Here is a 23,174-nt window from a genome sequence, read left to right on the forward strand (position 1 = left end):
CATTTGCTTATTCTTTTGTACCCATTAGCATTTTCTTAGCTTTCCCTGAATTATGATACTTTAATTGGTAAAAAAAAGAAAGGAAATCAACCATTCAAGAGTATGAAGAAGACAAAGAAGGTGGCAGGGGGTGTTGAGCAGAAGGTACTTGGGGAGTTAAAATAATGGCTGTCAATTCAGGCAACCAAGTACCCTCGCTGTTGACTCCAAAGCTCATGTATATACTCTATGGCAGCACAACCCATGTCCATGCCCTGCCTCACTTAAGGTTCAGCCTTCTGGAGACTCTAGCCCAAGGTCTCTATTACAGAGCTATGCTTGGAAAAGAGAGCAGGTGATGATGAGCGCCAGGGGAAGCAACCAGGGCCGATGTCCTTTACAGTGATGACTAAAGGACGATATTCCTGACATCGTCCTTTAGTCATCAGGAACATCAGCAGGGACGAGCAGTTCCCTTGGGAAACCAGGCAATAGACAGCCTCCCTTCCCTAGGCCAAGACAGGCTGAGTCCAGAGCTTACAAATTAAGTGCCACACAGGCAGAGCAGATGATGTAAATGAGTGAGGTGACCAAGAGAGCGGCAATCAAGTGTGCACATGCAGGGACTTCCCTGGTGGTCCAGTGGTTAAGACCCCATTCTTCCAATGCAGAGGACGTGGGTTCGATCCCTGGTCCAGGAACTAAGATTCCACATGCTGCACAGTATGGCCGAAAACAAACAAACAAACAAACAAGAGTGCACATGCAAACTGTAGAACTCCCGCCCAAGCAGAAGGAGCCAGCCACCTATCATTGCATTGTAGGATTGTGGTCAGTGGTGCCAGCTCCTCTGATCTTCCCAGAGAACTCATAAACCCACATTTTAATGTGAAATATCTCAATTTTTAAACGTTATTGACAATTTTAATATATTTTTAAATTATGTGTGCCCTTGCCTATGGACATGCAGATGTGACCTATGGACTGCCAGTTTGCAACCCCTGCCTGATGCCTGAAAGTTAAGATTAGCTGCTTCTTTCCTTTCACTAGATTGTTCCTTTAAATTGTGCCCTCCCTGCAGCCTCTACCCCTCCTCCTTGGCTTTTCCTCTACCTTTTCTTTTGCTTCCACCCACATCATCCTAATTCCTTCAATCCAAACCCTCACTCCCTTCTCTAATGCTGTCCACTTATCCAAATTCCATTATAATGATTATATAAAAAGACCCAACCCCCCCATCAAATAAAGCAATTTATGAAAAATCAAAATGAGCAAAACTTTTAAACCTTGCATTAAAAGCCACCTAGTAGACTCCTCTGTCCCGAGGGAACTTCAGGTGTATTAATAATTCAAAGGCTCACACTTGATTGAATTGATTTTTTTATTCCTACTTGATATTACCTCATACATACGCTGTGTTTTCTCTTTAAGCTCTTGAAGTGAAGAGCCCTGTCAGCTTCCCTTGTTCAAACCACTCCAGCTCCCAAATGTCCCTCCTCCTCTCCACAAACATAAAACTGCTAACATTTCAGACCTCTCTCTTTGGAGTTAGCCGACAGTGGTGCCTGGAGCCCTCCTTGGACCTCCTGGGGCTCTAACCCTCTGTGAGGAAACATGGCCATGGCTGGAAGGTCTCAGAAGGAATTTTCTAGATATTCATCTAGCACTTCAGCAACCCGACACTCCGCCAACACTGACACATTTTCACCCCTCATTTTCTGGATTAGACCCAATGTCTGGTCATTTCATAAGACTGAGGTGTCAAAACAGGGCCAATCTTGAGTCTAGAGAGAGTAGGCAATTACCTACCTACGGAGATTTACCAAATACAATAAAAACTGAAAATGTCCCCACCTGTTCACAACGACTGAAACCTCAGGCCAAGCTTTTCATTCCACCTCCGAGGTACAGGAGACTGTGTCCCAGGAAAAGCTTCAGTAAACTTCAATCCATACTGAGGGATAACTACCGGATGTCGGATGTCGGGCACATTCCTCAAAGCAAGGTTAGGTGGTAGGAGAAAGGAGAGACCTGGAGCCATGAAGTTGGTGGGAGGCCCCACCGAGGCAGGGACAAGGTACCTGAGGTGGGAGGCGTGGCAGTCACTGCACTATTTTGCCTGACTTTCCTTCCTACCCTGCTCCCACTTTGCTCCTCCTCCAACCTGCAGCACGGTCAGTATTTTTGCCTGCCACAATCAGAGAATTTGGGGAAATACTTTAACACGTCCTCCAATCATTAACACAAGATCAAAATCCTGAACCCACCTCCCACCCCCAAAGACTCCTGCACCACCCCAGCATTTACAACGTTTACACAGACAACTCAGGAGACCATAAAATCTGCTGGAGTGTTACGCTGGTAATTCCTGAATCTGAAAACTTGAGGCAAGTCCTTTTTCATTGAGGAATTTCACTTCCCTCATCCAACAGAGATACAGCCCAGAGGGCAAACTCCCATGTTGGGTATAATTCTTTGGGTGAAATGTTTAGAAGAGTCCTGCCAACACAGAGCAGCAATTTCCATGTAAATTCGTGCCTGTGGGGAAAAATGCAATTGGTCCAACCATTGTACTGATGGGACACCCCCTTCCCACTCCACTGGGGTGTGGAAACACGAAGGAAGAGATCTATCCGTTTGTTCAGCCTCTGAGCGTGCCAAACATAAACGACTCCTGTGTTGCAAAGGAGACGTTCGCTCCACACTGCTGCTCAGTGGCAAGGACTGCATAGCAATGAGAAGTTGTGTTCCCCTCCTTCTCAGCAGGACTGTAAGAACAAAGGCAGTGTTTTTCAGAACGAAACAGAAAAACAAAGCCAGGGCATTTATGTTTTGTGAAACAAAAAAGGCTGGTTAACCATGTGGAGTTTACAAAGAAAAATAATAATAATCTACTCAACTTGGTTAATTCCTGGGGTGACAGTGTTTCAATCCACCCACCTCAATTCCAATGGCCTGTGGCCACGCTGGGGCAGTGGTGGATACAGTGGTGCAGAGTTCAAGACCCATAGATTGTTCTGGTCTCTGCCACTAACTATCAAGATGAACTGGGGCAAATTGCAATAAATGAGTTGAAGTAGCTCAGTGGTCTTCAAACTGGGGTGCAGTGACATTTGCCCTGGTGCATGAAGACTTTCTGAGGGCCCTCCAGGGGAAGAGAGAGCTTTGAGGAATCAACTGCCAAATCTTCAAGTTCCACATGTCCTCTTTCCTGAAATTAATCTGCTAAAATCATGTCTCAAGGACTCTTTTTTTCCTCCAATAATCCTTTTCCTACTTTGCAAAAGAAAAGCACACTCTTCACCCACCACAGTCCTACTCAGGTGCATTGTCCTGAGGTGTGAAAACCTCCAGAGCTTCTTCCTGAGGGAGAGTCCTTTGAGAGAAAAGCAGGAGCGTTTCAAAAAGAAACACTGAAGGGAGGTGAAACACTCATGGCAAGCCTCTTTCTTTCCTTCTTCTTTCCCTCACTCTCTTCTTTCCTTCCTTCATTTCTTACAGTCAGAATTCAGAAGTAAGAAGGTTCCAAAGGGTCACATACTAACACATTCATTTGAATTAAAAAATGAAATAAGATTTTTTTTTCTGACAGAAAGTAAGCCCAATTTGGCAGAATGGTTTGACAATAAGGACTAGCTTTGCCAAATAATTTATATGATGGACACTCTCCATAAATTTAATGAGCTAAATCTGCAGCTCCAAAGTTTTGATGAAAATATAGTTTTAATCATGGATATAATATTCAGTACATCAGCTAAAATATACTTTGTAACTATTTAAATTTATGATAAAAATTTTAGATGTCAACTCACAAAGGACCTTTCCAAATTATTTTACAGACTACATGAGCAAAAAAGACTGAAGCCACTAGTCTAGGAAGGAATTCCACTAGTCTGGAGTTCTTTCCAGGTCAACTGCATGTGAAATTTCTTGGTCTTTTCTCTTTCTCCCTCTCTCTGCACCCAGCCGTATACCTGAGTCTCCTAGCCTTGCCACAATGCTTTATCAATCACAGTATTTGAGAGGAGACTTTGTTACTAGTGTTCAGTATCCCTTCAGCTACCCCCAAATAAAACTAACCTGAAAGACCCAGAAAAGTCGAGGGAGAAGCTATGGGAGCCAGGCAGAAAGTCCCCAGAGCACTTTCCATATGTCTTGACCATCTTACGGACGAGGGAACTGGAATGAACAGACTGAACATCTCAACCGGTCAGTAAAAATAATAAACTGGTCTGTCCCAATCTCCCCACAGCACTAACTTAATGTTTACTTCCCACTCATAAGAAAGAGATATGATAGTCAAGGTCAAACACCAACGTTTCTTTTTAACTTTCTCTTTGTAATGCACTTAATTGACACAATTCTCATATTTGTCCACAATGATCACTCCTGGATGTGAAAATGAGAAGAAAAAAATACATAGATATAGAGAGATAGAGACAATAGAGAGAGAGAGATAGAGATAGATATAGAGATATATAGAATAGCTCCCACTCCCTTTGCTCGATTTATAGAAGGCCAGAGTGGTAAGAATCTCTATTGTTACCAATAAACCTCAGAAAAGGAGATAAACTCTTCAGTGACTCTGATTAGCTATACTAGCCAGCTGGTTTTGCTTTAGACAACATTTCTCTAATTTTTTCGTGCCATGGCCCCCTTTAGCCATCCAGTAATGTCTATGGAACCCCTTTTTTCTCCAGAGTGGCTGCACCACTTTTTTTTTAATTGTGGTAGCACTTAACAGGAGATCTACCCTTTTTAAAAATATTCATTTATTTATTTATTTGATTGCGCCTGGTCTTAGTTGCGGCAGGCGGGATCTTGTTCCCTGACCAGGGATCGAACCTGGGCCCCCAGCATTGGGAGCGTGGAGTCTTAGCCACTGGACCACCAGGGAAGTCCCAGGAGATCTATCCTTTTAACAAATTTTTAACTGTACAATACAATCCTGTTAACTATAGACACTAGAACTTATTTATCTTGCATAACTGAAACTTTATGCCTGTGGAAAAATAACTTCCCATTTCCCCCTCTGCCAGCTCCTGGTAACCACCATTTTACTCTCTGCTTCTATGAATCTGACTATTTCTGATTCCTCAGATAAGTCAGATCATATAGTACTTGTCCATGTGTGTCTGGCTTATTTTACTTAGCATAATGCCCTCCAGATCCATCCATGTCATTGTAAATGGCAGGATTTCCTTCTTTTTTAAGGTTGAATAATATTCCATTGTATATATAAATCTCATTTCCTTCATTCATTCATCCATCAGTGGACACTCAGGTTGTTTCTATATCTTGGCTATTGTGAATAGTGCTGCAATGAACTTGGAAGTGCAAGTGTCTCTTCAGGATCCTGATTTCAATTCTTTTGGGAGTGGGACTGTATGGACCCCTTTGCAGAATACACATAAGAAATGAGTAAGATTGCAAAAGGAGACAATCATCTTGAAATACTGTTATAAAAACATTTTTAAAAGCAATTTTGTGGCATAGTAGTATTTGTGCTTTTTTATTAATATATTAAATAGCAAGTGTCAGGAGCAAGAATAATATTTATCATAAGTTTAAAGTAGTGATTAGTATACAAAGTATTTTGAAATATCTGTAACCACTATAATATGTTATTAAAAAAATTTATGATTTGGTGAAAAATTCACAGATACTGCTGATATAATTGGGGTTTGTTGCTTATATACATAATAAAAGGAAATGTTAAATTTCAGTTAGAATTTAGTGAAAATACTTAAGTTTTTCCCATTCAAATTCACAGATCTCTTGCTCTAGACAAATTATGACTCAGGCAATATTTTGAAGGCCTGTCCACCTTCCTTTTTTGGCCCTCTTTACTCTTCTGGTTGGCTCTTCCTTCCCTGTATACCTACCCTATGGTAGTTTTGATAAGCTGATGTGATAGCATAGCTCATGTATAATAACCACCATTCATTGACTGTCTACCATTTTGCATACATTATTTATGTGCCTTATGACAACCATCCAAGACATTTTATGGAAAAAATAAAAAAACACAACTGAAGCTCAGGAGGTTAAATAACTTGCCCAAGGCAACAAAGTGGAAGACTCGGTATTTAAACTCAGGTCTGTATGGCTTAAAACTTACTCCCGGGGCTTCCCTGGTGGCGCAGTGGTTGAGAATCTGCCTGCCAATGCAGGGGACACGGGTTCGAGCCCTGGTCTGGGAAGATCCCACATGCCACGGAGCAGCTGGGCCCATGAGCCACAATTACTGAGCCTGCGCGTCTGGAGCCTGTGCTCCGCAACAAGAGAGGCCGCGATGGTGAGAGGCCCGCGCACCGCGATGAAGAGTGGTCCCCACTTGCCGCAACTAGAGAAAGCCCTCACACAGAAACGAAGACTCAACACAGTCATAAATAAATAAATAAAAGAACGTGAATTTCTTTAAAAAAAAAAAAAAACAACTTACTCCCATTTCCACTACACTCCACTGCCTCCTTCTGGCTTGGAGAAATTTTGCATTTTAATAGGGAGTCTAAAAACCAAATACCTCCAAGAAATAGATTTCTGATGGAATTTCAGGGCATCAGAAGAAAGCTATTTGGAGATAAAGAGTCTTTAGACACTCTTTCAATTTTGCAATACAAGTAATTCTTTTCATCCACCACCCCACTTCAGAGAGATAAGGAACTGAATCAAACCACAGAAATATATCCCTAATCCTTGCGAGGGCTGCACAAATTTCAGAACATTGTGGACAAACAGAACGCTTCAGTACTTTTGAAGGGAAAAGGGAGATTGTGGGGAGGATATTTTACCCAGCTGCCACTGCAAGCATTGTTCTAGATGCATTCTGGATTTTTTTTATTACTCCAAAGACAGTAAAGAAACTATGATCCTTACTTGATAGAGGAGGAACTGAGTGCCAAAAAGGATGAAGAAAAGGGAAGGAAGGGCTCTCCCCATCTGTACAACTTCCCAGTAGCTTTCTGTTGTTATAAGCAGATTCCCCAAATTCTAGAAGGAAGAAAGTACTGGGCAGGGAAAAGAGAGCATCTAAAACATTGTTTCACAGATGAAGTACAAAAACAACTTGAAGGCAGCGCCCTCCTTCTAAACTGTAAACTCCCCAAGGGAAGGGACCGCGTCTTTTACACGCCTACTCTCCTGAGCAGCTGGAGTGGGGTCTGACACAGGAGAGGCTCACGGTGATTCTTTTAACCATACAAGGCAACACTGGCCTGTGAACTTCCTCTGTAGCTCTTTAGAGGATCCAAGGCATTCTGTCAGTATAGGACACCCAGTGTTTCTAGCAGCTTGATTTTCCAGGCAATAAACTTTGGACAATGCTGTGTTCATTAATCACTGAAATGATCTCTATCTCTTCTGGTTATCCTTCTCTCTTATCATGCTTTCTACTATTTTAAGGCAGAACTGGTAAGTATTGTACCCACTGCAAACACTGGATGACAGGCTTCATCTGGCTTTTTACTAATATTTGTCAAGTTCAAATATATGGTATTCTATTGAGTGCATTAGAAAATTAAGATGGATAGGAATGGATTATGTCTAACATCTTTTATACTACAAACATTATAAAAAGTCTCCACTAGTCTCTAACTAGATCTTCTCCCTTATCTAGTGTTAACTCTAAGAAGCCATTTCAACAAATACTTATTAAACACCTACTATAAACTTTGTCCTATTCTAGGTGCAAGGAGTAGGGAATACAATGTGATAAGTCAAAGCAGCAGTATAAATGAAGCTCTCTGAATCAACCGAGAAGTAACTCATTTTTGCAGTGCTTCCTACTTTTTAAATTGCTTTCACAATACTAGCTCATAGTTTTCTTAAGGTCACATCCTCCCCTAGGTGGTAGGTAGAGCAGGTATTATTACCAAGTATTAACAAGTTTGCAAGACTTGCCCAAGTTCTGACAGTGTATCAGTAGGAGAACTAAAGCTAGAGTCCAAACCACAGAGATCTGGCCCGGAACCTGAGTCTCCACTTTCATGATCTATTCCTTTTCCAGGCAGACTGCTTTCCTATATAACCAACGTCATTCAATAACACTGCGATACATACTCTGAGACCTCACAATCTAACTCATGATGGAGACCCCTGTTGTTCTACATCTCACCCCGAAGTTCCACAGGCAATTATTCCACCAGGTTAATGAGTAGAAATGGTTAATGAACTATGAATTCCATACCTAGGGGTTCCACTTATCTATTGCTACATAAATTATTCTGAAACCCAATGGTTTAAAACAACAATTTTACTATGAGTCATGATTCTATCTATCAGGAATTGGGGCTGAGCTTATCTGGGTGATTCATCTATTCCACGTGATGTTGATGGTGATCACTCTGCTATATTCAGCTGGAAGATGGCCTCAACCACACGTCTGACACCTTACAGGGGAAGGAAAATGGCTGTAACACTGGACTTAGCTGGGACTATCAGCCAGAGCACCTGTATGCGACCTTTCCAGCATGGCAGCCTCAGGGTAACCAGACTTTTTACCTGGAGTCTCAGGGCTCAAGAGTGATGAGGCAGGAGCTGCGTGGTCTTTTGTGACCTAGCCTCAGAAGTGACATAGCATCACTTCCATCATACTCTTTTGGCCGAAGCAGTCACCAGCCTGCTCAGATCCAAGGAGAGGAGACACAGACCCCTACCCCTCCATGAGAAGAGTGTTAAAGGATTCATGGCCATGATTTTAAACAGTTCCATATGGGTTTCTTATATTAACTTATAATTCCTCCTCTTAGCCAATGGTGGTCAAGAGAGCTGTCTCTGTTCCCATGCCACCCATTTCCTCTTCTCAAGTCACCCAAATTTGCTAGCCTTCTGTCTGTTCTGCACACTCGGCATGTTCCTGTCCCCTGCAGTGTTGTGTTGGATGGTCATTTCCTGGATCAGGGCCCTCGTTACATAAGGTTCTCAGTCTTCATCCATGGCTGCATGAGGTATACACTAAGGGACTGAGTCCTCATTACTTTTATTACAAGGAGCTGGTGCTGGTTGTTTAGTGCCAGGAATGGCTTCTCTCTCCACTGGTGCTACTTTTGCATCGTTCAGTCCCTGAGGCGCTCCTGCTGTTTCCTTGTATGTATGTCAGCTGTGCACCGATCTCTGCCAACTTAGAACTGAGCTCTCAGAGTAGGGTCTTTACCTGTCCTAATAGGATGTTTTGTGTTCCCAACAGTACACTTGAGACCAAATTGCAAAGTAGATAAGAACACAAGCTTTGGGGTCAAAAAGCTCTGGATTTCTAATCCTTGCTCCACCACTGTGTAATCTTGTCCAAGCTACTTCATATCACTGAGCCTTAGTTTCCTAGTCTGAAAAATGGAGACAAAGATATATACTTCCTGTCAAAGGGGTTAAAAGGTTCTATGTAGACAAAGCAATTATCACATCACTGGTGCTTAGTAAAACCCACTAAATGGTAACTACAGTAATAGTAGCACTACCAGTAGTAGCAATGGTGGTTAACAATATCTAACTGACAAAGGACTATGATGACATAAAGTAAAGGACTCATGAGCATGCAAATGAATTCCTTTCTCTACAGATATATAAACTGGACTTAAAATATGTATGGATATGAGTATGAACATACATACACATGTATAAGTTAAAATATTTATATTTTCCCTTTTCACCAGGTATATTTTATTTATATTTTTTAAATGTCCACATGGGTATTTTCTGTCATTCATTCATACCAGCTTTTCAAGTAACTTTTACCAAGAGAATCTACCTATTTTTAAAAAGCATTCAAATGCTGTGGTTGGGCTCGGCATATCACAAAGAATACAGCATGATGAAAATGTCTCTAGAGCACCATAAAGAAACACTTCAATATTTAATATGGGTGGATTTACTCCAAGGGCTGAAACACAGTCTGCCTATCACCAGCTCAGTTTTGAAATACAGTTCTTGGCTCCACTCCGCAGTTCAATGAATGTGATCAGTGCAAATTCACAAGGTGAATAAATCTTAAAGATATTGAACTAAGTTATTTCCCAACACAAGAACACAAGGGGCAAGACAATCTTGATTAGTCAATGCGTGAACTAATATTTCATCTTGGACTAGATGATGTAAAGTTTCATGTTATTGACTCCCTGTTTGAATCTTCTTTGGAGAAAAGCAATATTCCACTCTGAATTGGTTATTATCACAACACCATCCCCATAGTTAAGATCTGTCAATATTCCTTCATCTGCGAGATGCTTAAGGTCTAAGGTTTTACTGGTCCTGACATGAAGTAATCTGCATCACAATTCACATGTAATTCACATCACTTATACAGTTCAACCTTTCTGAACAAGTGAAAATCCTCCCAACAGGAACTATATTTACCTGCCATTCACCTACAACTGTGCAGAAGAAACTGGGTGGAGGATAGAGTTAAGGGCATTTTAGAGGGTCTGAAATTTTACTTCCCAACAGGCAGCAAAGGATGGGATGAAACATTGAAAGTTCCTAGGTTTGGTATAAGTACAGTGTATTAATTTCCTAGGGCTGCCATAACAAAGTACCGTAAACTGGGTGGCTTAAAGGAGATTTACTGTCTCATGGTTCTGGAGGCTAGAAATCCAAAATCAAAGTATCAGCAAGATTGGTTCCTTCTAAGAGCTATGAGGGCACATCTGTTCCATGGCTCTCTCCTAGCTTCTGGTGGCCCAAGGTATTCCTTGGCTTGTGACAGCATAACTCCAACCTCTGCCTCCATCTTCACATGGCTGTCTTCTCCCTTGTGTGTTTACATCACCTTCCCTCCACATACATGTATCTCTGTGTCCAAATTTTTTTTATACAAAGACATTTGTCAGATTGGATTAGGGTCCACCATTATGACCTCATTTTAGCTCAATTACCTCTGTAAAGGTCCTATTTCCAAATAAGGTCATGTTCTGAGGGGGTTAGGACTTCAACAGATGTTTTCTGGGTGACACAATTCAACCCCTAATATTCAATATGCGAAAATGAGAGCAAAACAGAGCAAGGAAATGGCACAGCCATATTACAGCAATGTAGGACCAGGAAAAATGCCAAAGTAATACAAAAGATTATCATTCGTGCCTTCCAAAATTATTTTTCCATTGTTTAGTCTCCTTTTATGCAAGCTACCATTGTTTCACTTTCAATCTCTGTAATTCAAAGCACAGAGAACAATTTGATAACCTTTTTTCCCAGATCTGTCTTGGGATGTCTAGTTCCCAAATAGGTTATTCTGTTAGGTACAGGATTTCCCTGAGCTTTCTATATTTGTTATTTCTTTAGCAAAAAGGTTTGGAATAACTTACAGCCAACTGTTCTGTATCATATTTTGCTGAGAATAATAGATGTGTATGGTGATTATCATTAGACTTGAGTTAGTTATAAGTTGACAAAATCCTTCCAAACATTGGAAAGTTGATCTCATCTTTCTCAGAAGAATGTTTTTCCTCTCTTCACCTCTGGCCTCCAGCTTCTTAGAACCAACACCATTCAGGAAGGGTTTAAATAAAGAATCTACAGCATTTATGATGTTCTTAGCCATAAATAATGCCTCTGCCAAGGACTGGGCTCTTAGAAATGGACTTTTGCTTTCTCTCAAGTATACTGCAAGGAGGAACACTATGAATCTGGGAATATCTCCTTCCTTTGCCAAAAGTATATGTTTTAAGCTTTGGAACCTCCTAAAGGACTAGCTGGCAAATACTGTATGAGAAACGAAGGACAAGAGACCAAGTAATAGAAATCATATCTGAATCCAACTTTGGATATGCGTGAGATTTTGAGATTGTACTCCACAGTGGAAGCAATACCATATAAAGTAGAGCCAATGTAAGAAATGCTTAGACTAATCTTTGTAACTGCATTTTCCCCCTAGATTGGGTGGAGTTTTGAATATTCCAAAGTCAGAAGAGGAGCCACGATTCAAGAGATATGTAAAGAAACCTTGGAGGAAAATGTCTAGTCTCCAGAACTAAGAGTTAACAGAATTATAACTAATTCTAACAAATCTGAAAACCAAATAGCAGAATCAAAGGACCATATAGTGGTATCATATTTTTACCTGAATAATTGATATTATAGAAAATCAAGTTGTGGAAGATACCTTTGCAGCAACCGCAGCCCTAGATTCATGTTCAACATGTGGATTTCTGGATCTTTCAAAGGGTGCCAACATGTGCTAAATGAAAGAAAAAGAAATATTAGAATCATCTTCCTCAAACTTGACCTACTAATTTCAGAGATAAAAGTCACTTAGCTTAATGGTTGTTTGGCTGCTTGGGCTAGAGTACTGGCTTTAGATATTTTTCTTTCAAGTGAAATTGTAGCTTTACTGTAATACATTTTATGGCATCTCATAACATTGATATGGTGTAATAACTATACTTGTGTTACATGATCTCAAAACTAGGACAGCCCTTAGAGATTGTCTATCTTTTCAAAGTAGCTTTTACATACATGATCACTGTATCTCAGGTTACTAACTCAAAAGAATACGGAGGTCCAGAATGGATGTGTGACTTGCCCAAACTCACCCACAAGGCAGAGCCAGGACCTTGCCCTCCATGCTCTCTGCATCCTCTTTTCCATTTCTATTTCACATCCATATCACCTCCAAACACTTTGCTCAAATACTTCAGCATCTGAGTCACAGTTGCTCTCTCTCCCCAATCTTCAGCCATCATTCTCAGGAACAGAATCATCCAAGCTGATGACCAGAAAATTTCTCAACAACTCTCATCCTCAACTCCATCACACTTCAGCCACAACTTGGATTTTCTCATCACTAAGAACTGCTTACCTCTGAAATCTCTAGTCAGTTTTCCTTTTCTGGCACAATTCACTTTCCTCTCACATATCTACTTAATCTGCCTACTGCAATAATCAGTCAGTCAAAAGAATACCAACTGAGAACCTACTGCACCCAGGCCTGGGAAATCAGTGTAAGACCAGCTAACCACGGGCCTAGTGCCCTCTTGGACCTCTTGGTCAGGTAGCAGCTCACTATACACCAGTGCACACCTGCTCTGAAGGCCTCAACTGTCTCCTCAGCAATGGATGGTTACCCTCTCTAGCATCCTAAAATCCTTCAGTTCATTGATCGTCCATCATTCCAATCCCCAAATCCAGGTCACTTCATCATTCACATTCTCTGCTCCCAGACTACCTTGCTGCTAGATAAGATCATAAAACTACAATGACTAGTTCCACCACAAATTCAAATTCTTCAACTTGATCTAAGAAGTTTAAATTACTTCAAAAGACCCAGAGAGAACCAAAACATGGATGGAAGTCTTAAAGATGCAGATTTTTTTTTTTTAACTAATTAATTTATTTAATTTTGGCTGTGTTGGGTCTTCGTTTCTGTGCGAGGGCTTTCTCTAGTTGCGGCAAGCGGGGGCCACTCTTCATCGCGGTGCGCGGGCCTCACTATCGCGGCCTCTCTTGTTGCAGAGCACAGGCTCCAGACGCGCAGGCTCAGTAGTTGTGGCTCACGGGCCTAGTTGCTCCGCGGCATGTGGGATCTTCCCAGACCAGGGCTCGAACCCGTGTCCCCTGCATTGGCAGGCAGACTCTCAACCACTGCGCCACCAGGGAAGCCCAAAGAGGCAGATTTTTGATGACACAAGATAGCAATTTATAACCAGGTCAGCTAACCAGGAACAGAATAGTAATGAGCTCAGTATTGCTATTGGTAGCATAAGTAGAGTTCAAATCAAAGGTTCCCAAACATGACTGGCTTTAACACCTGAAGAGAATTATTAAAATACAGAGTCCCAAGTCCTACTTCAGACTTACTGGATCAGAACCTCTGGGAGGCATATTTCTAAAGCTCCCTGATAGATTCTGATACAGCTAATTCACAGGCTGATATTAGGGTCCCACTGGGCTATACTCTTGGCCATACTTTTTTCCAGGACACAATGAGAGGGACTTCTTCACTAAAGAGGAGTCTGGACTGAATGGTCTGCCTTTATATTTTATTTCTTCTTCTTCCTCCTCTACCTGAACCTGAAGTCTGTTAATGTTGTCTGTTCTCTGTCCCACATATGGCTCTTAGAACTCAACACACTGATGCAACTCGGGAGCACAATCCCTGCCCAATCAGCTGTGGGAGTCCAGGGTTCCCGCCAGTCTAGAAATGACAGTGGTGGATGCACATGCAAATCCTACCTATTCCACCTCCGTGGACATGAAGCACCACAACTTCTCTTAATTTTCCCCCTGACAAGGACGGGCTGCCTGCTCTTTACTCTCTTCTGCCCTCTTGCCTCATTTGTAATGACTTTATGTAGCCAAAATGAATGTTTCTTCATTTCTGCCCTTCTAGCAGAAGTAAAAGCAAGATGAACATCACATCTTTGCTGGACTAAACACTTAAATACATTTGTTGCTGCAGTGGCCTCTGTGGACTCTGCCAAGGTGCAGCTTATGTCACCGTTTTGAGACATCTTTATGGTCAGTGAAAAGATCAGCATTACCTCCAGTGATGGTAAGATTCAAATAGCCAGTTCCAGTAACATCCCTGAAGATAAGTCATAGTCTGATCAGTTGATTTATAATAAATCTTCCCTATGTGTATCTTGATAAAAGCAGACTTTTCAGGATTTTTTTAAGTTCCCTATCAAGGCTTTCCTTTTCATACTTTTCAGTTGCCAAATTATACAAAATTATAATTTTCCTCATTTACTATGGATATGACTGACTACATAGTCCTTAAAAAACAGTTACCTGCAAATAAAATTACTTGACCCCAATTTCATATACACACAAAAAATAGATAATACTCTAAATGCTATCTCATCTTGTCATTTTTCGTTGAATTACAAAAGGTTTCACACAGGTCAGCATTGCTGGTGCCGCCTTACTTTCATTTCTGTAACAATCTTCTTTATTATTAATAAGGTGATGGCAATAAAAGTAATAATAATGTCTGCATATTTTCCCAAGAGCACAAACGTCTTGGCTCTGGGTACCAACATGCACTAAAATATATGACAGATGCTGTGTATCTTTCTTTTTTTTTTTAGCATCTTGAATGTCTTAAACAATTTTCCTTTAGTTACTATGGAAGTTCCTAACAATCCCAGTTACTAAAGGCAAGAGAGTGGTAAAAAAAAAATTAAATTTTCCTTCTTTCCTTTTGTCCTTTTAACAGAGCGGCCTCACATTTTCGATATTTCAAGTCTCATATACACATCACAAATTCTTTGAAATTTGAATGTTATTAGAGAAATAATTCTGTTTTCTTCTCAAGGAAGAATAAAAACCTAATTTATGTAGGAGTTTTTCTAACAGGAGAAAATGGCCATGACTTATGGAGAAGTAAGCTATGTCTTTGAGAAAAAGCTGGGCTTCAGGCCCACAGTCTGGACTATTCTCTTCTCACCCAGATTCATTCACCGTATTCTTCCCTTATTAAATCAGCCTTTTGGAAATGTTACTTCTCTTTGAGTCATCTGGTAGACCACTTACCATCAATGAAATAGACTTTGATTTGTTGGTTATTTCTTTCTAGGCACCATACTCACGAATCCAGAGGCAGCCACAAGACGAATGAGTCACTAGGTGCAGATCAAGTTCTGAAGTATAGAAAGATGAGAGTGATTAAACAAAAGCCCCCATTTGGTTCAGATTTTATTTTTTATTCATTTCAATTTGTTAAACATTTACAGAACTTTTACTGTCCTGGAATAAGTTCCCTTGAAAATTGAGCCTGGGGCAAGTCTTAAATTCTAAGCTTTACTGGGAGATATAATTCCAGGGCAGTGTGAGTGATAGAAAAGAGAACTGAGGCAGGTAAGATTGGGAAGCACATACAAGGTATTGTGTTACAAAATTAGTCATTTCACAAAGACAAACAGTCTCTTGGGATAAGCTATACAGAAAGCTTTCTCTTGGTATAGTCCATCACGCGGTGGAAAAAAGAGAGAAATTAACCATCAGCTTCCTCCCATCTATTATATCCCGCAACCATAAGTTGCCATCCAGCAACTGGAGTGGAAGAAGAAATCCAGAGCTCTAGAGAGACATAAAGGCCAGAGAATCTGAGGTGGCACGAAAGAGGTGTCTTGATACATTTATCATGCACAATGGAAGCCCTTTCATAGTATATTTCCTAGTCAAATATGACTATCAAAATTAAAATTAAATATATCCTACCTGTATTTTCAAATCACAACTAAGAAAAAAGTAACTTTTGATCATTGGTTGCCTTTGAAGAAGACATATGTAATAGTATAAAATTTTTTTAGGAATTGTTTTTACCTATGAATTTCATTTCTAGTATTGCTAAACAATAAACGTCAATCAAAGAAAAAACAGTTGATTTTTCTAGAGGAGACTGCTGAAGCCCCTCTAGACTAGCAGAATTAAATAAATATTAAACATAAGCTTCTAAGGAAACATTCAAAAATCAAGTGAGTTCTCCAGGTGGTCACCTATGGGAAGGTGGTTAGGGATGACTCTAACTTCCTTAACAAAATGTGAGTATCATGTCCACTGTTATGGGAGAAGGAGGGAGAAATTTAGGAAGAATAGATTACTTCCTTCATTAGTATGCAAATAAATTATTTATATGCAAATAATATGAGCAGCACTGTGGTTATAATGCTTGGTCTTACAAAGAAATCGTTTAAATTCATCTGCCTGGGGGAAGAAAAAAGCTTTTTTTACTATCCTACCAAACTTTCCACTGAATTATTTGGGCCAGAATAACTCTGCATATGATGTAATCTGAACCAGTATTGTTGGACATATCTTTAATTGTGATTAAAACACTTCAGCTCAGTCTAATTTCTTTCTGCTTCAAGGGTGTCCAAATGTCCTTAAGGACAGATAACTCCATCCATAACTACCATCACCACTACCATCATTAAGTACTTGGATAACATAATATCTGATGTTAAAGAAGTCATTTATTTGAAAAGCATAGAAGACAACTTAATTCTGCTATGTACCAAGTCTTACTTGCCATGAATTAGCAGTTCAAGGTGCTTACACTGTTAACCCCAAATCTTTGGTCTACTTTTATTTTCAGTTCGTCCAAAAATTCTCGAAAAAAAATCTATTACTTACATGTGGTAATTCTCTACCTACAAGGAGAATAAGGAGTCTGCTCAGGCCATCCAAAATAGTAATAGGGGACCTTATCTTGTTATAGGACTAGTCCACACACAAGATGTCCTAGTTTGCTAGGGTTGCCACAACAAAGTACCACACACAGACTGAGTGGCTTAAACAACAGAAATTTATTGTATCATTTTCCAAAAACCAGGAGTACAAAATCAAGGTGTTGGCAGAGTTGTTTCCTTCTGAGTGCTGTGACGGAAGGATCTGTTCCAGGCCTCTCTCCTTGGCTTGCAGATGGCCATCTTCTCCCTATGTCTCCTCACAATGTCTTGCCTCTATGCATGTCTCTGTGTCCAAGTTTTCCCTTTTGGTAAGGACAACAGTCATATTGGATTAGGTTGCATCCTAATGATCTCATTTTAACTTGATTACCTCTGTAAAGAGCCTCTCTCCAAATAAAGTCACATTCTGAGGTACTAGGGTAAGGACTTCAACATATGAATTTGGAAGGGGACACAATTCAACCCATAACACTCCCTAACACTCTTGCATTTTGGTTATATGATCTGCAAAGACGGGTTCCACTGGGGTAACAGCAAAGGTCAGAATGCAAGCTCCAGCGTCCAGTCACAGCCCCTGGCTAACTGTGAAACCTCAAACGAGTCACCTAACCTCCTTAAGCTCCATTTCTTCACCTGTAAAATGGGAATGATAATAGTTCCTACCCCACAGGGTGGCTGTGAGGAGTAAACTGTCAACCATGTGAAGTGCTTAGCCCAGTGTCTGGCACATAGTTAAGTGCTCCTAATACACTAGTTATTATTAGCATGAATTTTTTAAAATTAATTTTTACTGGAGTATGGCTGCTTTACAATGTTGTGTTAGCCTCCACTGCACAACTATTAGCATGAATTATTAACCTAAAATGATCAGTCTAAACTGAAAAGTAAACCTCACAAACCCAAGGGTGGGAGAAAACAGTTTCGAGCTTTCCTCTCCCACCAATTTACAGCCCCCTCTACTTAGGCTGCCTTTTAGATTAAGGTGGACTCTCAGAGCCAAGCTCTCAGGAATGGCTGCCTTAGAATTACAGTGGCTGATCTCCACATTACTCCACCTTTAATGCTACAAGATTTCCTAAGAGGCAGAGCTGAGGTCACAGAATTTACTGACCAAATGTCCTACTTTACATGGTGTCCTTTATACTGAGATATTATGCTACACAGCTTTCTTCTCACAGTAACTGCTTTTCCGTATCTCAGAAGGTCAGCTCTTCTCTACATATCCTATTTCAAGCAGTTCATATTTTCTCTTTTATTCAGCCAAAATTAGATTACCAATTTTTCTGCGTATGTGTGATTGTGGTTTAAGTTTTTTCCCCCAAACCTTCCTTTACAAATTCATTAATATTCATGGAGTTTATATATTAAATTTACATAAGTCTGTGATAAGAGGGAAATCTCTGCTCCCAAGATTCTAATCTTACATTAGGAGGCTCTGAGGCTTGTTATAAATACCTGTTTTTACTGTTTTGTTTTCATGTTTGGCTTATCTCCTACCTTTTCGTGGAGCCACGAATAAAAACAGAAAGATCTAGGCAGTGCATAGGTCTCTGACCACCTCAATGAGCCTCCTTTCTTGGTGTATCTCAGGAAACGGTGAAATTAGCATAACAAAACTACTCAGTCTGACATGCTCAAGAGATGTGTTTTCTGGGAGAAAGCCTACAACGTTATTAAAGCATCTAGGGCTACTTTATGACTTTTGTGGTCCCCTCCATTAAAAATAAAAATAATAATAACTATACTTTTCAACTGCACTGGTATATGGATGTATATATTAATGTTATATACTGAAATATTTTCTTCAACCTAAAAGCTTATTTTATTCTTCTGATTTTAAAAGAAATTAAAACAATTTCATGGGCCCCTAGAAGTATTGTGGGCCCTCGGCACTGTATCTACTGTGCCTAATAGATGTCGGCCCTGAAAGCATGAGAGGAGCTATAGTATTTCATTTAAGGTTCCTAGTTGTTGACTACCTTAACCAACACATTATATGGCACCAAAGATGCACTTGACTTTTATAACCCTTCTGTTAGTGGCTACAACCTAAAGTCCTATAAGAAAGAAAATAAGATACAGGCCTATGGGGCTCTGTATTCCAGCATACAGTGAGAGCAAGGATTACACAAACTCTCTGCACATTTTCATAATTATCACATCTCAGTTTTAAATTCTCTCTGAATTTCCTTTATAGTTGTATATGCACATATTCATACTTATCATATCTCAGTTTTAAATTCTCTCTGAATTTCCTTTATAATTGTATAAATATAAAAAATAGCATTTGCTGCTTTTTAAAGTGCACCTTTCATGAATCAAAGTTACTGATGAAGAAAGGAAACTAACATTTCCTGAGAACATACTATGTATCAGGCATTGTCTTGGGTGCATTCACATAGATAGTTCAGCAGGACAAAGACTATTATCCTCATTTTTATGTATAAGGATGGAGACTAACTAGGTCAAGTAACTTGCCTAAGATAACAGAATTTAGCAATGGTGGAGCTAGGATTCAAATCCAGATCCTTTTGATGTCAAAGTCAATGCTCTTTCCATATACCCTGAGAAAACCGTAATTCAAAAAGAGTCATGTACCACAATGTTCATTGCAGCTCTATTTACAACAGCCAGGACATGGAAGCAACCTAAGTGTCCATCAACAGATGAATGGATAAAGAAGATGCAGCACATATATACAATGGAATATTACTCAGCCATAAAAAGAAATGAAATTGAGTTATTTGTAGTGAGGTGGATGGACTTAGAGACTGTCATACTGAGTGAAGTAAGTCAGAAAGAGAAAAACAAATACCGTATGCTAACACATATATATGGAATCTAAAAAAAAAAAAAATGGTTCTGAAGAACCTAGGGGCAGGACAGCAATAAAGATGCAGACGTAGAGAATGGACTTGAGGACATGGGGAGGGGGAAGGGTAAGCTGGGAGGAAGTGAGATAGTGGCATGGACATATATACACTAACAAATGTAAAATAGGTATAGCTAGTGGGAAGCACCTGCATAGCACAGGGAGATCAGCTCGGTGCTTTGTGACCACCTAGAGGGGTGGGATAGGGAGGGTGGGAGGGAGACCCAAGAGGGAGGAAATATGGGGATATATGTATATATATAGCTGATTCACTTTGTTATGCAGCAGAAACAAGCACACCATTGTAAAGCAATTATATTCCAATAAAGATGTTTAAAAAAAGAGGTTACTGAATCCTTAAAGCATATATTCTCAAGGAAGTAGTCTTAAATAAGGTCAAAGGTTTATATACAAGTATTTTTGCCACAGTGTTATAAAAGCAAAAATGTTTCTAAAACATGGAAACAACCAAAATATCCAAATATAGTAAAGTTAGTTAAGTAAATGATGGTATTCCCAATTCAATAAATTTCACGAAGCCACTAAAAATAATCTTTTTGAAAAATATTTAGTGACATGGAAAATGCTGGTAATGCAACGTTGAGTGAAAACGCTGACACAAAACTGTACATGAGTTTGACCCCAATTATATACAGAATTTTCTTAAGAATACTGTTGTGATTATCTTGTCTTAGGAAGAGACCATTAGTCATAATGAACATGTTTTAGTTGATAATGCTCTGCTTTCAGCAAATAAATTAGAGAACACTTTCATGTATCAGCATTACTTGGCTTAAAGAATGTTTCAATTCCTACTATTAGTTCCGTAAGCATAAGAAAGGAGGTGAGTCAATAATAATTGGACTCCACTTCTCTGAGGTCTTAGGAGTAAATAAGCCAATGAAAAGTAAGACCCATTTCTGATGTAGTAACACTGAACCAGTGGGGAGCCAGCAACTGCTCATGGACCCCTTGCAAAGCCAATGTTCAAAAGAAAATGAAAAATTATACATCTACCCCCATCTAGAAAGAAAGAAATCACAGTCATAGCAGTAGTTATCTCTGGGAAATGGCACTATGGGTAATTTATTTCATTGTTATGTTAATAGGCATGTGTCACTTTGATAATTATGGGAAAAATGTTTTTGTTTAATTGGGTTTGTTTGTTTGTTTGTTTGTTTAAATAAAGGAGCCAGTGCTTAAGACTGTGGAGTGCAGGAACAGAAAAACCAAAAAAAACTCAGAAATGCCTTCTGATTCAGGATATAAAGGCTTGATAAAATATAGTTTACAGTGTAGACATATTTCATAGACTTTCCAAATAAAGAGGATTATAGACATTTTAGACATTAAAGAAACTTAGGTAGGTAATTTTCTTGGGCTTTCCCCAAAGACTCTGTGTAGAATAAAGTAGAAAAGTGAAACAGTGCAATCTCTCTAACAAATCTTCCTCAGACTTCTAAGATGGCTTTCAATCAGCACTGTCAGTATAATAATGCAATGCAAGAACGTTTCAAAATTTCAATTACTAGTCCAAAACAAGCAAAACACAATTTATAAAAAAGGAAAATACACAGTATTGCTGTGACAGTTCTGAAAGACACTGAGTTCAGGCCCATCCTTTTCTTACGCAAGTTCTCAAATCATCATTCTATAGATCTCGACACTACAGCTACTTCATAAATGCTAATCGGACTATAACATTACTATAATGATTTGTAAAAATGAAGATGGAGTCTCCTAAATTAGCAGTCTCCATTTTCTGTCAAAATAGTCAACAGGTAAATTTCATTTGCCATAAAATTTCTATTTCTATTATTTCAGTTGTTAAACCAAATAGTAATGAAATGAAAATTACAATGCCTGATGTGGCCGGAGTTAACCCAGTCCTGCCTATAGTCTTCATGTGGAATTGACTGTGGCCTTCCTCCCTGCTCCCAACTTTCCCAGGAGAAACGGACACCTGTGGACCTCCCAAAGCTTCTTGTCAACTCTAACAAGAATTTCCCTGGATAATTATGTGAAGCTCAAATAAAATTAAATATAAATCAGACACGCTCTGGAAATCAGAAATACTGATAAAAAGTAACTACTAAGAAAAGTTTATACCACAATCTACAGAGCATTGGTTTCTACTGTAGCAAAGGATGCATAATATATGGAAAGGGATTAACAAAAAAATTCATATTATATGTTTTTGCAGTCTTTGACATGTTCATGGTTTTTTCTGATCTCACACTAGAAAGCTTAGTCCTCCTAATTTGTATTTAAACATTTGCATTGCTAGGTGACCTGAAACTGACCAATTAAGCTTCCTGAGGCCCAATGGCCTTATCAGAAAAATTTATTTAACAAATATTTATTAACCAGTTACTCTCTGAAATGCACTATTGAATAAACAGGTGTTGAAAAATATTCATTTATTTAATCAGTGGCAATTGTAAAACAACTTATTTGTTTTCTGTTGCCCACTAGCCATCTAGCCATTCTTCCTCAAAGCCTTCTCTACCCAATAATATATGAACAGTAATAAAACCCAAATGTTAAAATATCATTACCATAAAGTTTTTAACTTACTCATATTTTCTGAATCTATTTTCAAGTACAGAGCTTGAGTATATATACTATATGACAATGCTAAACTTCAAATCAGTGACGTGTCAATTAATGAATGCTTAGAAACTTTTTCCCCCAGTTTTATTGATATACTTCATGTATAACACTATATTAGTTTTACATGTGTAACATAATGATTTGATATATGTATATATTGCAAAATGATTACCAAAATAAGTTTAGTTAACATCTATCATCTTACATGCTTACAATTTTTTTTTTCTTGTGGTGAGAACTTCTAAGATCTACTCTCTTAGCAACTTTGCAATGTATGATACGGTATCATTAACTATACTGTTAACCATATTGTTAATATATATTGTTAACTATACTGTCACCATGTTGTACATTACATCCTCAGAACTTATTTCTTTTTTTTTTTTTTAAAGATTTGATGAAAGTTCATAATAATGCAGTTGACAAGAAAATTAGTTATTTCTGAGATATACATTTTAAAGTAATAACTAGGATTATTACTTATAACATTATACCAGAACATATAAGATTTTTAGAAATTTCATGTAATGTCTGAAACATTTATATTAACATATTTCCATACATATTTCCATACAAATACAAATATA

At 39.1% G+C, this 23,174-nt stretch overlaps 1 long non-coding RNA gene across 1 annotated transcript in view; it reads right to left on the reverse strand.

The window, feature by feature from the left end:
* Nucleotides 1-23,174, reverse strand: part of LOC118898163 — a 362,799-nt gene that overhangs the window by 245,550 nt on the left and 94,075 nt on the right. Inside the window, exons 3-4 of the long non-coding RNA XR_005020630.1 lie at nt 15,445-15,551; nt 12,074-12,148 (exon numbers count right to left, since the gene is read on the reverse strand). This is a non-coding gene — a long non-coding RNA (uncharacterized LOC118898163). The remainder of the gene's footprint in view (nt 1-12,073; nt 12,149-15,444; nt 15,552-23,174) is intronic.

Source organism: Balaenoptera musculus, chromosome 7 (assembly GCF_009873245.2).
Source record: "Balaenoptera musculus isolate JJ_BM4_2016_0621 chromosome 7, mBalMus1.pri.v3, whole genome shotgun sequence".
NCBI lineage: Eukaryota > Metazoa > Chordata > Mammalia > Artiodactyla > Balaenopteridae > Balaenoptera > Balaenoptera musculus.